General features: G+C 43.3%; 1 long non-coding RNA gene across 1 annotated transcript; it reads right to left on the bottom strand.

Annotated features, from left to right (window-relative positions):
• Positions 1-1,462: 1,462 nt before the first annotated feature.
• LOC132592109 (uncharacterized) lies at positions 1,463-12,280 on the bottom strand. The gene is made up of 3 exons (XR_009557540.1): positions 12,267-12,280; positions 9,428-9,494; positions 1,463-1,719 (listed from the first exon to the last, which is right to left on the bottom strand). It is a non-coding gene; the product is annotated as an uncharacterized LOC132592109 (long non-coding RNA).
• Positions 12,281-13,625: the final 1,345 nt, after the last annotated feature.

Raw genomic sequence — 13,625 nt, 5'->3', positions numbered from 1 at the left:
AGGACTCATGTAATTTTAAGGGACAAGTAATTTTGGTGTGTCTTATTGATTAGGGCAAAATGCTCTGATGCCTCCTAAATGCTATTTTCCCACTTCATCAATTCCTGCAATGGCCACAGAGAAGTAATATGATTGCAACAGAAATGTAATCTGCAGTATTACAGATTGGGGGAAAACAATCCATAAGGCATTGGCCGAGGCGATAGAAGTGGGGCAGTTATTTTTTAAATTACAAGTTTCTGGCTTGACTCAAGTAAGAGGGTTGATTGTACAGAGGGTGGTGTGGTGGTAGAGACTCTCAGAAACAACCAGACCTTTTTCTTTTCTGCATAAGAACTGGGTTTAGAGAATTATCTTTTCACACATTTGTATAATCCTGATAGCTGACATGGCAGGTGCATCAGCTTTCCCCTGCGATTGAGAGGGCCTGGCCCCATCCTGGAAATTTTGAGGGGGGCCTCAGCCCCCCCCCGATGGTGCCCCTGTGTCATGGCATCACATCAACACAGGACTGCTGAGTTCCGTTAATATAAATACATAAGATGCTACATAATATAAATACAATTTTTGCTACATAAGATGCACTTTTTTCCTCCTAAAAACTAAGAGGAAATGTCTGTGCGTCTTATGGAGCAAATGCGTGGTCCCTGGAGCTGAATTTCCCAGGGGCTAAAGGCAGATCGTGCTTGGTTTTTTTTTAAAGAAAGAGCTAAAGGCTAACAAGCGGGAAGGAGGGTGTTTAAAGGAACCCGCTCAGCAGCTGATTGCAAGAGATTGGGGAGGGAGATAAGAGACGGTAGCTCCCTTCCTGGCCCTGCCCCCTTGCCCAGGCCTCCATTGTTGTGTTTCCCCAGCTGACATGTGACTGGAGGATTAGATTATCTGTCTGGAAACTGTAGGAATGGCTCCCTTTCCTTTCCTAAAGAAGCTGCAGAACTGTGAGTTGAAAAACAGGATTTCCCCCCTTTGCAAGGTAAGCTCAACAACTTTGAGCTGATCCTCAAAAATGGAGCTTTCCCCCTTTGCAAAAAAATCCTGCACAACTGTGAGCTGATGCTAAAAAAAACCGGGGCTCTTCCCATTTGCAAAAGAAGCTGTGTGTGTGTGTGTGTGTGTGTGTGTGATTTTTGGAAAGATAACCTTCCTGGGGATCATTCTTGCTGGTATTACTAGTTGCATTTGAAAAGGACTAATTGAAAAAATAGGCAGTGAAGTCTTGCTACAAGCAGCATGTAGCATGAGGCAGGAAGAGAGAGAGTTCATGAGAGCAGAATGTGCAGCAGGGAAGAGGGATGAGAGAGCAGCAGAGACATAATAATAATAATAATAATAATAATAATAATAATAATAATAATAATAAATAATTTATTATTTATACCCCGCCCATCTGGCCAGGTCTCCCCAGCCACTCTGGGCGGCTTCCAACAGAAAAATACAACACAGTAATCTATTAAACATTAAAAGCCTCCCTGAACAGGGCTGCCTTCAGATGTCTTCTAAAAGTCTGGTAGTTGTTTTCCTCTTTGACATCTGTTGGGAGGGCGTTCCACAGGGCAGGTGCCACCACCGAGAAGGCCCTCTGCCTAGTTCCCTGCAACTTGGCTTCTCACAACGAGGGAACCGCCAGAAGGCCCTCAGTGCTGGACCTCAGTGTCCGGGCAAAATGATGGAGGTGGAGACGCTCCTTCAGGTATACTGGACCGAGGCCATTTAGGGCTCCTGTAAGAAATGAAAGAAGTGAGCAGAAGAAAGTATGTTTATGGGAGACTGGAGGGCTGGTGCTTAGGAGGAATGGAGGCAGAGGCATAGCAAGCCCAGGTGGTACCTGGTGCGAATTTTTTTTGTCACCCCCCCCCGCCCATGCTGCTTTGCCGGGGCACTGGCAAAGCTGTGCCCTCTTGGGAGCCACGGCTCCCATCCGTCCCCCTCCCTCCCTCCCCAGCTCTCTGTAAAGTGGCAAAGCGGGAGTCCGGCCCCCCACAAAGTCTGAAGGACAGTGGACTGGCACCCTGCTTGAACGTTTGCTGACCCCTGAATTAGGTATTTTAAATAAGAATGGTCATTCTGAGATGCGCAATAGACTAATGAAAAAAAATGGGACGGTATAGATTTAGGGATGAAAAATGGTCATGGGCCTAGATTTGACTGATGCCTCCATCTCTAGTGGGAGGTTCGGATCATGAAATGAGGAGGGTGAAATGTCGAGCAGTAGGGAGGGAGGAAGAGTAAGGTTAGGGCTGTGGAAGAGAACGAGAGAGAAAGACAGGCATCTCTCCTAATCTGCTGATTCTGGGTGGTTGTGCACATAGGTATTTATCACCTAGAACTTTGGCTGCAGGCTTCTAGCTTGCTGTCACCTTTTAGTATGCTTTTCAGCAACACCTGTCCAGATGAATTGGTCTCATATTTATATGCATGTCATATGGGCTTTCAGAGAGCCCTCAATGAAATATGATATTAGTTAAATGTACCATTAAAACGCAATGTTCACTAAAGAGCTGTTCGGTAGATTTCCAGGCCTGAATGCACTTGCAGAAACTATTACGGTCTTCGTTTCTGCCACTATAGCTTTCCTGATATTCTTTCCTCAGTTGATTGAAATTCAGAGATAAAACATGCCTTTTAAAAAGAGTGGTCTTTCCAGGTATGTGACCTTGAGAGGTAAACAGTTGTATGTCATAAATAATTAAGCACAATACAGGGATGAAGTTTTAAATAGAAGAAAAAAATACATGATCTTAAATTAAAACCAAAGCATGGTAGATGTGTGTGTATGTGTATATATATATATATATATATATATATATATATATATATATATATATATATATATATATGATTCCTGGGTTGTATCAATGTAGCGCTAAGGTGAATGTTTCATCACTGCAAGGATTTCTCCATGTGCAATGGAACATTCTCCCCATCTCTTCCTTCCTCTCCTTTGTGCCCCCTAAATCTATTCTGGGGCATCTCGCAACCTTCCAGAGCAGATTTGGGGATAGTGCAGGACACATGCAAGGGGAGGAGATGGGTGAAATCCCATTTAGCTAGTGCTAATCTTTGCACAGATTAGATCAATAGTTTAGTTCGGGCATCCCCAAACTGCGGCCCTCCAGATGTTTTGGCCTACAACTCCCATGATCCCTAGCTAACAGGACCAGTGGCTGGGGAAGATGGGAATTGTAGTCCAAAACATCAGGAGGGCTGAAGTTTGGGGATGCCTGGTTTAGCTGAATACTGACCTCTGAATTTTACTGAGAAAGTAAGTGTATTACTTTAAAATGTTGTTTTTTAAAAAATAAAAAAATTCAGACCAGCTTTCATAGAAAATTCTTAAAATCTTGACAATCATAAGGATGATAATAAAGGTAAAGGGACCCCTAACCATTAGGTCCAGTCGTGACCGACTCTGGGGTTGCAGCGCTCATCTTGTGTTATTGGCCGAGGGAGCCGGCGTACAGCTTCCAGGTCATGTGGCCAGCATGACAAAGCCGCTTCTGGCGAACCAGAGCAGCACACGGAAATGCAGTTTACCTTCCTGCTGTAGTGGTACCTATTTATCTACTTGCACTTTGACATGCTTTTGAACTGCTAGGTGGTCAGGAGCTGGGACCAAGCAATGGGAGCTCACCCTGTCAGGGGGCTTCGAACCGCCAACCTTCTCATCGGCAAGCCCTAGGCTCTGTGGTCTTGACAATCAGAAGGATGATAATAGTCTACAGCTAACAAATATGGTTTGCCACGGAGATTATTGGCAGATAATCAACATGATACATGATATTGGGGGACATGTTCTTTTTCTGAATTCAGTTTCCATTACACCATCTGGTTCTTTATAAAGGTATACGCTTCCTACATTTTACCATCCATCAAGATGCAGTAGAAATAAATTTTGGTCCTACAAAAATAAACTGGCGAACTCTATAGGAATGTATTAAGTGGAATCATTTTTTGAAAGAAGGGGGGGGGGAAACCAAGGGGTCAGTATTGGTTGGTGCTGCAGATTTTCCAAGTGCACAGCATTCAGGGGTGACACTGAGGCTCAGTGGTTAGAGCACAAGCTTTTCATGTACTGAAGTCCCAGCTTCAGTTCCTGGGATCTTCTGTCTGAACCCCCAGAGAGCCACTGCCAGTCAGAGCTGATAATACTGAGCTAGATGGACCAAGAGTCAGAGATAGTATAAAGCAGTTACCATCATCACCATCATCATTAAAATTTGTATCATTAAAATTTTCATCCAAAGTTCACAGGGTAGTTCACGATATAAAAATACAAAATGAGAAGACAAAATACATAATAAAACAAAAACATACAAATTACCCCCATCCCACAAGCACATTTAAAAGGCCATAGCCTTTTATCTACCATGTTCCTAGTCATTATGGTCAGGTTCTCATTGCAACTAATTTAGAGGCCAGGATCCAAAGAAAAGATGTGTGTAGCTGGAAGAGAACCACATGCATAGTTGCAGCTTCACTTGCTGAGCTTGCTGCTGCCGAAATGGATATTTAGATTATGCAATGTGTATGCTTGACAGCAGGGGGGAACTGCTGCAGTGACAAGAGGGAGCAAAGCTTTGACTGCACATGAAATTTCTTCCAAGTCGAGGCTCATTTTGATGAAGCTGCCTGCTTTTGGTTTAATAGTGCTCCTTGGAGTCTGTTGTTGCAGCATAGTGTGCAAAAGAGTAGGTCTTGCCCCTTCCGAGAGGCAGAGTTTAGAAATCATTAAAAGGAATACACAGAACCATTTATCTTCCCTTCTGCAACCTGAATGCTCATAATCACCCACATGCTGGAAAAGCCTTTTGGAATCTGATCTTCTCAATCATTCTGTCAGGTGCTCAGATAAGATGATCAAACCACAAGTTACATGAATTGTTTGAAAGCAATGAACATTTTTGACTTAATATCAGCCATGGGGTGGTGGTGATGACAACCAGGATATGGGACCATGCCTGGGGGAGGGGAGATGAGCTCTCTCCTACCCTACACACTGTGATCCTGTCGAAAATCATGCCCTGCTCCTCAAGCTGTTATAAGCAGGCAGGTGTCCATTAGCACCAATGCAAGCAGCCCTCTTGGGGGCTAAACACAGCTTCTGGGCAGGGATTTCCATGGGGACCATGGCAAGAGGGAAAGAACTAAACCAGGCATAGGCAACCTTGGCTCTCCAGATGTTTTGGAACTACAACTCCCATGATCCCTAGCTAACAGGGCCAGTGGTCAGGGATCATGGGAGTTGTAGTTCCAAAACATCTGGAGAGCCAAGGCAGTGGCGAAGGGAGCTGCTTGGCCACCCAGGGTGGCAAACCCGAAGGCACCCCCCGGGGGCGGGGTTCTCCGCAGCGTGCATGCGTCGTGACGCACGACATCATGATGCATGCGTGCTATGGAACCCACGCGACAAACCTTTCCATGCAGGGAGGAGGGAGGCACAGCAGCCCCATGCGTCCCTTCTCACTGCACGGAAAGAAAGCGGCAGCCGCTTACATGCTCTGCTTCTTCCTGCTTGGGTGGAGGAGGCGAGGGATGGGCCAGGGGCGCTGCCCCCGCTAGAGTGGAGCTAGGGGTGCCCCGCCCCCTACGCCCCTCCCTTGCTATGCGCCTGAGCCAAGGTTGCCTATGCCTGAACTAAACTATCTCAGTGTGCACCATGGACTCAATTCTGATTGCTCCCTCCCATGGCTGCTGTTTAGACTGCAAAAATTATATCACCTCAATTGCACGAATGCAATTAGCAGGTGTAGTTTGATTCTGAGGAATGGAAAGTATCTGGAGCAGACAGGCAATTGGTAAAAGAAGAGAGCCTCTTATCTGCACAATAGGAAAGGAGTCAGAACTTTCTAGGCAGAGACAGAAGTGTGGTTCTCTAAGCACTTGATTCCCTTGGCTAGGAGGATCCTAGTGTCACAGTTCCCGCTTTCAGTCCTCAACTCTATAACAAAAGGAGCAGGCAGCCCGAGGGACATGCCCAGTTTTGAGCTCCATGGCATCTTTATTTTTTTCTCTCCCCAGGGAATCTATTTTAAAATACCAAGGAGAGAATGATTTAATTAGTGGTGGTTTGGAGATTTCTCAATTTTAGGAACTTTAAATAAAGTATGGGTAGCCATTGACCCTGCAGAGGTTGTTGGAATGCAACTCATCATCCTTGACCATTGGTGTGATGCTGGCTGGGACTGAAGGGTCTTGTAATCCAACAGCCCTCTTCAGGGCCGCAGGTTCCTCATCCCTGCTAGAAAGCAGGGGAAAATCAATGTCTTTAACCCAGTTGTATTGTAGATTCCAGGGTAGGATTCAATTTCCTCTAAGCCCTACATTGCTAGCATTTGTGCCCAGTCAACAAGGGCAATAACTCCTTAAAAATATTTATTTGATCCATTGGGCAATGCAAGCTCTGCAGCCCAACATTATATAGGTGGGTGCTGCAGCCAGCAAAACTATAGATATTCCTCATGGCAGGGTTTTAAATTAGACTGCACTGTACATTTCTAGCTGGAAGAATACATTAGGTTCTTTCTGCAAATGAGTCAGGTTCCTGAAGGATGCCATCTTTTGGATTGTCTTTTGAATGACCTCAGTAGATCTTTTTTTTTTTTTTTGCCCTGATTTGACAATCTTGCCTGAGGTCAAGTCATTAATTATTCTCTGCATGAAAAGTGCTGAATGACATTTGTTCCAAATCTGTTTTCCACTCATGCTCCCAATCCTATCATCTGGTAGACATTATCTATAGCAAATTAAGAATTTATGTACTTCAATCTAATTTTGTCTGGAGGCTCTTCTTGCGAAGGTCTGAAAAGGGGACTGTTTCATTAAACTTTCTCATTTTGTTTAAAGATTGAAACACACATATAAGTCAGTCTAGGAGAAGAAGGGATTTGTTAGCCTTTTATGAGTTCTGTTTACCCAGGCCTCATGAGAGAACTGGTGGGGTGTGTGTGTCAGGTTTGGGCGGCTGGGGGAGGCACACACATCTGCAGCAATGACTTGCAAACAGATCAAAAGCCCGAGGGACAGCACCTGCTTCTGCTTCAAGCACAGGCCAGAACAGGCTCACCTTGCTATTGAGATAGGCACAAGTTAGCAAAACGACAATTACTGGCATCAGTTTGTAGAAATCATTATGCACAGCTCTCTGTTGCATGCAAGTAATACAAAAGCATATTTCAGGTGAAATATTCAGAGTCCTTTGCAAGATGGCAAATAGAATCATAGAATCATAGAGTTGGAAGAGACCACAAGGGCCATCCAGTCCAACCCCCTGCCAAGCAGGAAACACCATCAAAGCATTCTTGACATATGGCTGTCAAGCCTCTGCTTAATAAGAGGCCAGCAAATAAGAGGCCAGTTTCTGGTTAAGCCCCTTAATGGTGCTGTCCTATACATGCTTACTCAGAAGTAGGGATGGGCAAATCTGTCAAGTTTGGTTTCTCTGTTTTTCCTTTTTATAAGTTCAGTCTGCCACACTGCCATATCAGTTTGCTTTTTTTAAAAAAAGGTCTCGTGAAAATTCTGCATTTTAGTGCAAATTTCTTCTATTATGTTTGCATGCATTTTGCCTAATAAACTTTTGCATAGCAATTTCCCCAAAATAATGCATTTTTGTATGTCATTTCCACTATTGTATGCATTTGTATGCAGTTTACTCCAAGACATGCATTTTTGTACCCATTACTTATCCGGAGAACTGCAAAATTCAGAGAAGTGTGACCTTTGCAAGATGATTGTTTCAGTTCTCATGTCACTTCAGAAAGTGTAAATGAGGTATATACGTTCAACCTTAAATGCAAACCAAATTGAATCCCTACCAATCCCAATCAATAAGTCAGTCCTATTGAGCTTAATGGCAGGCAAGTGGGCATAGGATTGCATAACTTAACAATGCAATCCTATGAATGTCTATTCAGAATTAAGTTCTTTTGAGTTCAATGTGACTAACTCCCAAATATGTACGTGTAGGTTTGCATCCTAAGAATTAGGATTCTTTTGAAAGTCCATCCCCTATAAATGACACAATGTGCCACGATACCATAAAAGTTAATTGGGTTTAGTTTTCACAAGCATAACCCACGCTATCTGGTATGGAGGGGAAATCTGACCTACAGATAGACATTTGACAATGGGGAAAAAACATGTGTGGAGCTCAATAGCATGGTCAAATAAGTTGCTTCTTGTTGTTGCTCTATTGCCAAGCAAACTGGTTTACTTAAACCAACATTAAAATCTCAGGTTAAAATGTATAAACATATTTGCAGCCAGATGGAACATCACATTTGCCTAACTGGTGAGAATGTTCCCAAACCCTTTTGAATTTTTTTTTTTGCTTCTATATTCAAGGAACACAATTCCAGAAAGAGGCAGATTATTAAAGCTTGTCTAAACTTCAAATATGCAATAGAATATGCTGTTGGCCACATGCCTTCCACTTCACTCATATATCTGCTGACATTAAAGATGGAAAACAAAGCCATTCTTTTTGCATTAGTGAGTCACGCTTAAGCATTTCCTTTTCACCCCTATGTAATCATGGCAGACTTGCTTATTTGCATCTTAACATATACACTATGTTTCCAGAAACGAAACCTGCAATCCTATACTCACTCAGGTGCTTTACTTCTGAGTAGACATTCATGGGATTGTGCTATAAATGTAGCTGCTAATGCAGTCTTACTGTATAGAACTGCACTGTAAAATATTCACAAGAAGAAATCATGGGCAAATGGGATGATTAGATTGACCAGAAGGACTGTTGTCACTGCTGCTCTGAAAGTACCACAGAAGCTTTCATCAGTTCACAGGATAATGAACTGAACTACAGGATCAGAATGGTCACAGGATAGATTTGCTCCATAAAACTTTGCCGTGGCTGGCTATGTTGGTACATGACACAGTTATGTACCATTCGGTTATACGTTTTTGTATAGCTGTTTCTAATTAGTCGTAAGGAGTCAGTCATAAGCAGCAATATAAGAACATAAGGGCCACAGTCATACAGCATCCAATAAGGAAGAGCTAACAACATAATCAAGGAACTAGTTTGTGGAAAGCCTGCATCCACCGGTATGTCAGAAACCATTGAGAGAAATTGTGTAGATAAATGAGTATATAAAAGATTCATGAAGAGAAGCGGGGGAAGCCCATTATAATTGTATAACTAATCTGGAATGATTTGACCCTGAATCAAATGTTCTTGTTTGAAATTCCAAAACACGTTGGAAGTGTCTGATGCTGCAATTCAGCTTTAAACTGCCTGAACGCTCTTAACATAAGAAATAGATTTGTGTGACGCCTCAAAAGACTGGCAGATTTATCATGTCATAAGCCTTTGTGGACGAAATCCCATCAGAAACACGGATTGCTAGTCACAGTTGGCACATGTAGGGCAATGGAAGCCAATGAAATGAATGAATGGACTACATACGCTTCTGGCATCTGTGGATTATATGGCCCACACTGGCAAATGAAAAACAGCAGCATAGAGATTTTGTCTGTAAATGAATGAAAGCAAAACAGTAATTGTGGATGCTCATAATTTGTTTGGACACGATTAGTATTAGCTGAGGTGCTTTCTGAGGCAGTGTAGTAAACCTAGCTTGAATTCATTTACCCAGGCATGAAATCTCAGGTGTCCCCTGTTGAGTCAGGGTCTCAGAGTCACGATGTGCATATACAGTCTCAATGGTGAACTTTCTCCAGTTCTCATTATGCTTTACAGTCTGCACCAGCAAGTCCAAGGATCTGGCCAGAAATGCCTCGGGCAACCTGCACAGATAGCCTGACGCATCAAAATCTGATAAGAAAATCCATAATATTATTGATAGGGTTCTCCATCAATAATATGATGGAGTGACATGAGCCCAGCCTGTGAAGAGTCCAACAAAGGCAGCCCGTCACAGCTCCAGTGGCACTAAAGGAATGGGAGTTTGCCAGGGTAAGGCCACATAGCTTGGCTGAGCGAGTTAGAAGAAGAACTGGCCCACAGTGCCACCACAAAGACAACACAGACATACAACATGGTGCTTGTGTTATTTTGCTGTAAGCCAGAAAGAATACATGGCCTATGCTGGCCTGTTGTGGAGGAGCAACAGACAGATGTTCAACCCCAGAAAGGTGAAAGAAAAAGTATGACAACAGTGGTATAGAAAGGGAGAGGCGAGGGAGAGCTCTGAAACCTTTTTTCCTGGCAGGACTCTTGATATTATCTGCTGGGATGCCAAGGTAATGGGTGGCTCTTCCTTGCTCTGGCTAATGAACGAGATGACAGTGGGGTTTTCAAGTTAATTTGTGACAGATTAGCATAGCGGTGGTCAGAGAATGTTAGGGACCCAGGTGGTGCTGTGGGTTAAACCACTGAGCCTAGGGCTTGCTGATCAGAAGGTCAGCGGTTCGAATCCCCGTGACGGGGCGAGCTCCCGTTGCTCGGTCCCTGCTCCTGCCAACCTAGCAGTTCGAAAGCACATCAAAATGCAAGTAGATAAATAGGAACCGCTATAGCGGGAAAGTAAACGGTGTGTCCGTGTGCTGTTCTGGTTCGCCAGAAGTGGCTTTGTCATGCTGGCCACATGACCTGGAAGCTATACGCCGGCTCCCTTGGCCAATAATGCAAGATGAGCGTGCAACCCCAGAGTCAGTCACGACTGGACCTAATGATCAGGGGTCCCTTTACCTTTACCTTTACCTTAGTCAGAGAATGAGGAAAACAGGTAAACAGAATCTGGGTACTTCCATTTTCTTTGATGAGGATCCTACCTCATACTACCAGTTTAGATGAAAAAACTTATATGCATGCTTGTTTGCGTTTCTAATTAAAAGCATGCTCTACCACTGAGCCCTCCAAAGGCCTGGGAATTGGGGGGTGTCTCATGATTGGGGGTGTCTTGCCCAGTTCTCAGTGAGAATTGGAGGCAGCACACAGCTCCCTTTTTGTGCTGTTCAGGCCCCTCATTTATGGGGTGGAAGACAAACACATTTCATGAACACTATTTTACAATCCTATATGGTTTTCATACCCTAGCATAATAACTACCAAGACCCAGGTGAATACAAAGTCCATTCACATATACCACCAAGATTTCTTATTCAAACACTTTCCCCACCTTAACAGAGCAGTCAATGAGAAGAAAAGACCCAAGAATAGAAGGTAAATCATTAACATGATAAAATGTATCATTACTATCAGATTAGAAATCGGTGCTGGGGACGTGTTTTCCCCCACCTTGCACAGGCGGGTTCTCGTCATTCTTAATGGTGTATTTGTGCACAAATCCAGGTAGAAGGATGATGGCCCAGTTCAAATGATACATTCCCTAATTAATGGTCTGTTTCTGTAACAAATGTGTATGCTGAGCTACAACAATATCCAATCAACAATTGGTTACCCTGGGAAAAAGATGTGGTAAAAGAAATTAGATGCATTTATTTGTATTGAGCCAAATGCTAAAATGAAGGATGGCTCTGTTTTATAGGAATCATTAGCTAACAGAAATTTATCACAGAGCAGTAATTTGTGAGAATCTAAGAAGCTGGCTGTCAGTAGTCTCGGCCAGAGAGAGGTAATTCCCAGCTCAGCTATCTGTGGGACAAACTAGACATGACCACTGAGATGTAGGTAATTTTCTCCCAAAGCTTTTTTAAAAAACAGACAAACAAAAAAGCAGTTTTGGGAGGGTGCTATTAAGAGTGATGGGTTTTTAAGGGAAAACTAAGCCTTTCCTGCTGACCATTTTCCAGCTCAAAGTGCCTCAGAAAGGACAATTCTAATCAGCTAAACAGCCCTAAAAGAAAGGGCTGCTTCCCTGCTGCTTCTCAGATCAAATTTCCAGCCTCTGAAGGCTGTTTTTCATTAAAAACAAATATCAAGAAAATGTCACGTGCAACCTATAGCTGGATTCTGATGTCCTTTCATTGGTGATGCCAGGAAATGATCCCCAGATTGACCCAAGCAAATCATGCGCCCCACACAGGAACCTCTGGCCCTCTAGATATTTTTGGCCTACAATTTATTGGATGGATTTTGATTAAGTAGGAGAGGATTATCTCCCCAGTCTCACTTGAGTGAGGTTTGGAGTTTTGGCCTTTCTTTGTTAAAATATTACCATCCCTTTGCAGAGCAAAATGGAAACTTGAAACTAGGCTGCTTAGCCTTAAATATTCTTATCCGGGCTGCCCCAGCAGTCTGGGTTCACTCTCTTTCCCCTCCTACAAAAATAATCAGGCAACAGAATGTGTAGTAAGCATAAGAAAATATAATATTTACTCACGTTTAAGACTTGCTAGGATTCAGCAAAGTACAGTGAAGAATATTGGCAGGGGTGTAATGCAGTAAAACCTGCTATCCTTGTTTTGCAATCTTTTGCTATTGCAGGACTGCAGCGTGGGAAGTAAAGGTACTATGGTAGATCCCTTCTCTAAATCAGAGGAGGGTGGCAAGGCTGTGTTCTTTGGTTGGCTCTTGAAGATGGTTGTGACAGTTCTTTCCCCAAGGACAGAGCTGCAGCCTTATCCTCTAAGTCTGGTGCAGTGTATGCTCTTTGTATCATGGGTAATGTCATTGCTGGATGTGCATATGAAGGGCCAGGCAACACACATATACTGCCCAGAAATTCTTCACTCTTCCTATGTGAAACAAAGTCCAGTAAAGCCTCAGGCTAAACTTGGGTAGGTGGGATTGATAGGACACCAGAATATGGTATCATCCTATTCTGAGGTTTTTTTTCCCTTTCTTGTAGCTCTTTGTCAATCCAAACAGCATCCAGTTTTGGATGCATCCTTGCTTAAGCCAAGATGCTCATTCTTTGCACCACCCCTTCCTGCCTTCCTTCATAATACATCATGATTCAGCACTTGCTGTGTTAATGAACCATAGTTTCCCACTGCATCTAAATTGAGAAAACTATGGTTACCTGGGTCAGAACTGGCTAAGATCATAGACCAACTTTGAATAGTGACGTTTCCTGGCTCACAATGGAATGTAATTATTTCAGAAGAGCCATCTATGTATACACTATGGTTAATTAAACTATGTTAATTAATCCAAGACATGTTGAATTGCAATGTGCTAAGAAGGGAGAATGGAAGAGAGAGGGCAAGGGTGGAGCATGCAGTCATAAGGCGTGCGTAGCTTGGCATAAGCCTTAACATGCCTGAACTGGGCCATAATGTTCTCTTGCTAGATGCCATCCTGCTGAGGATATCCTCAATATCAAGAAAGCCCTCTCCACAGATTATGCTTGTAAGCTGTTTACATATCAATATAGGGTATCTTCCCTGCTCCCTAACATTCATGCATTGAGTGGACATCTGAGCTATGGTGATACCTATGCATGCAGATTTTTAGTACACAGGTTTCCTCTGCTCAGATGTTCAAACTCAATGCATGGGCACCAGGAGGCAGGCCAATGGTGGAGTTCCACTACCTCCTTGAAGATGGGTACCCTCTTCAGGCATATAATGTGTGAAGGAGGCTGAAGATGTACTAGAAGTTAATGCTAGGGTTGTTTTTGTGTATATCTGACCAGGGTTGTGTGAAGTTTCATAGAAATCGCTAAAGCAACGTTCTGCAACTCAATCAGTATCTTCATAGTACAATCTTACGCATGTCTGCTCAGAACTAAGTTCCA

The sequence above is a fragment of the Zootoca vivipara genome, chromosome 5 (assembly GCF_963506605.1).
Source record: "Zootoca vivipara chromosome 5, rZooViv1.1, whole genome shotgun sequence".
Taxonomy (NCBI): Eukaryota; Metazoa; Chordata; class Lepidosauria; order Squamata; family Lacertidae; genus Zootoca; species Zootoca vivipara.
The sequence above is the reverse complement of the archived record's forward strand: the minus strand, read 5'-3'. Positions and strand labels throughout refer to the sequence as shown.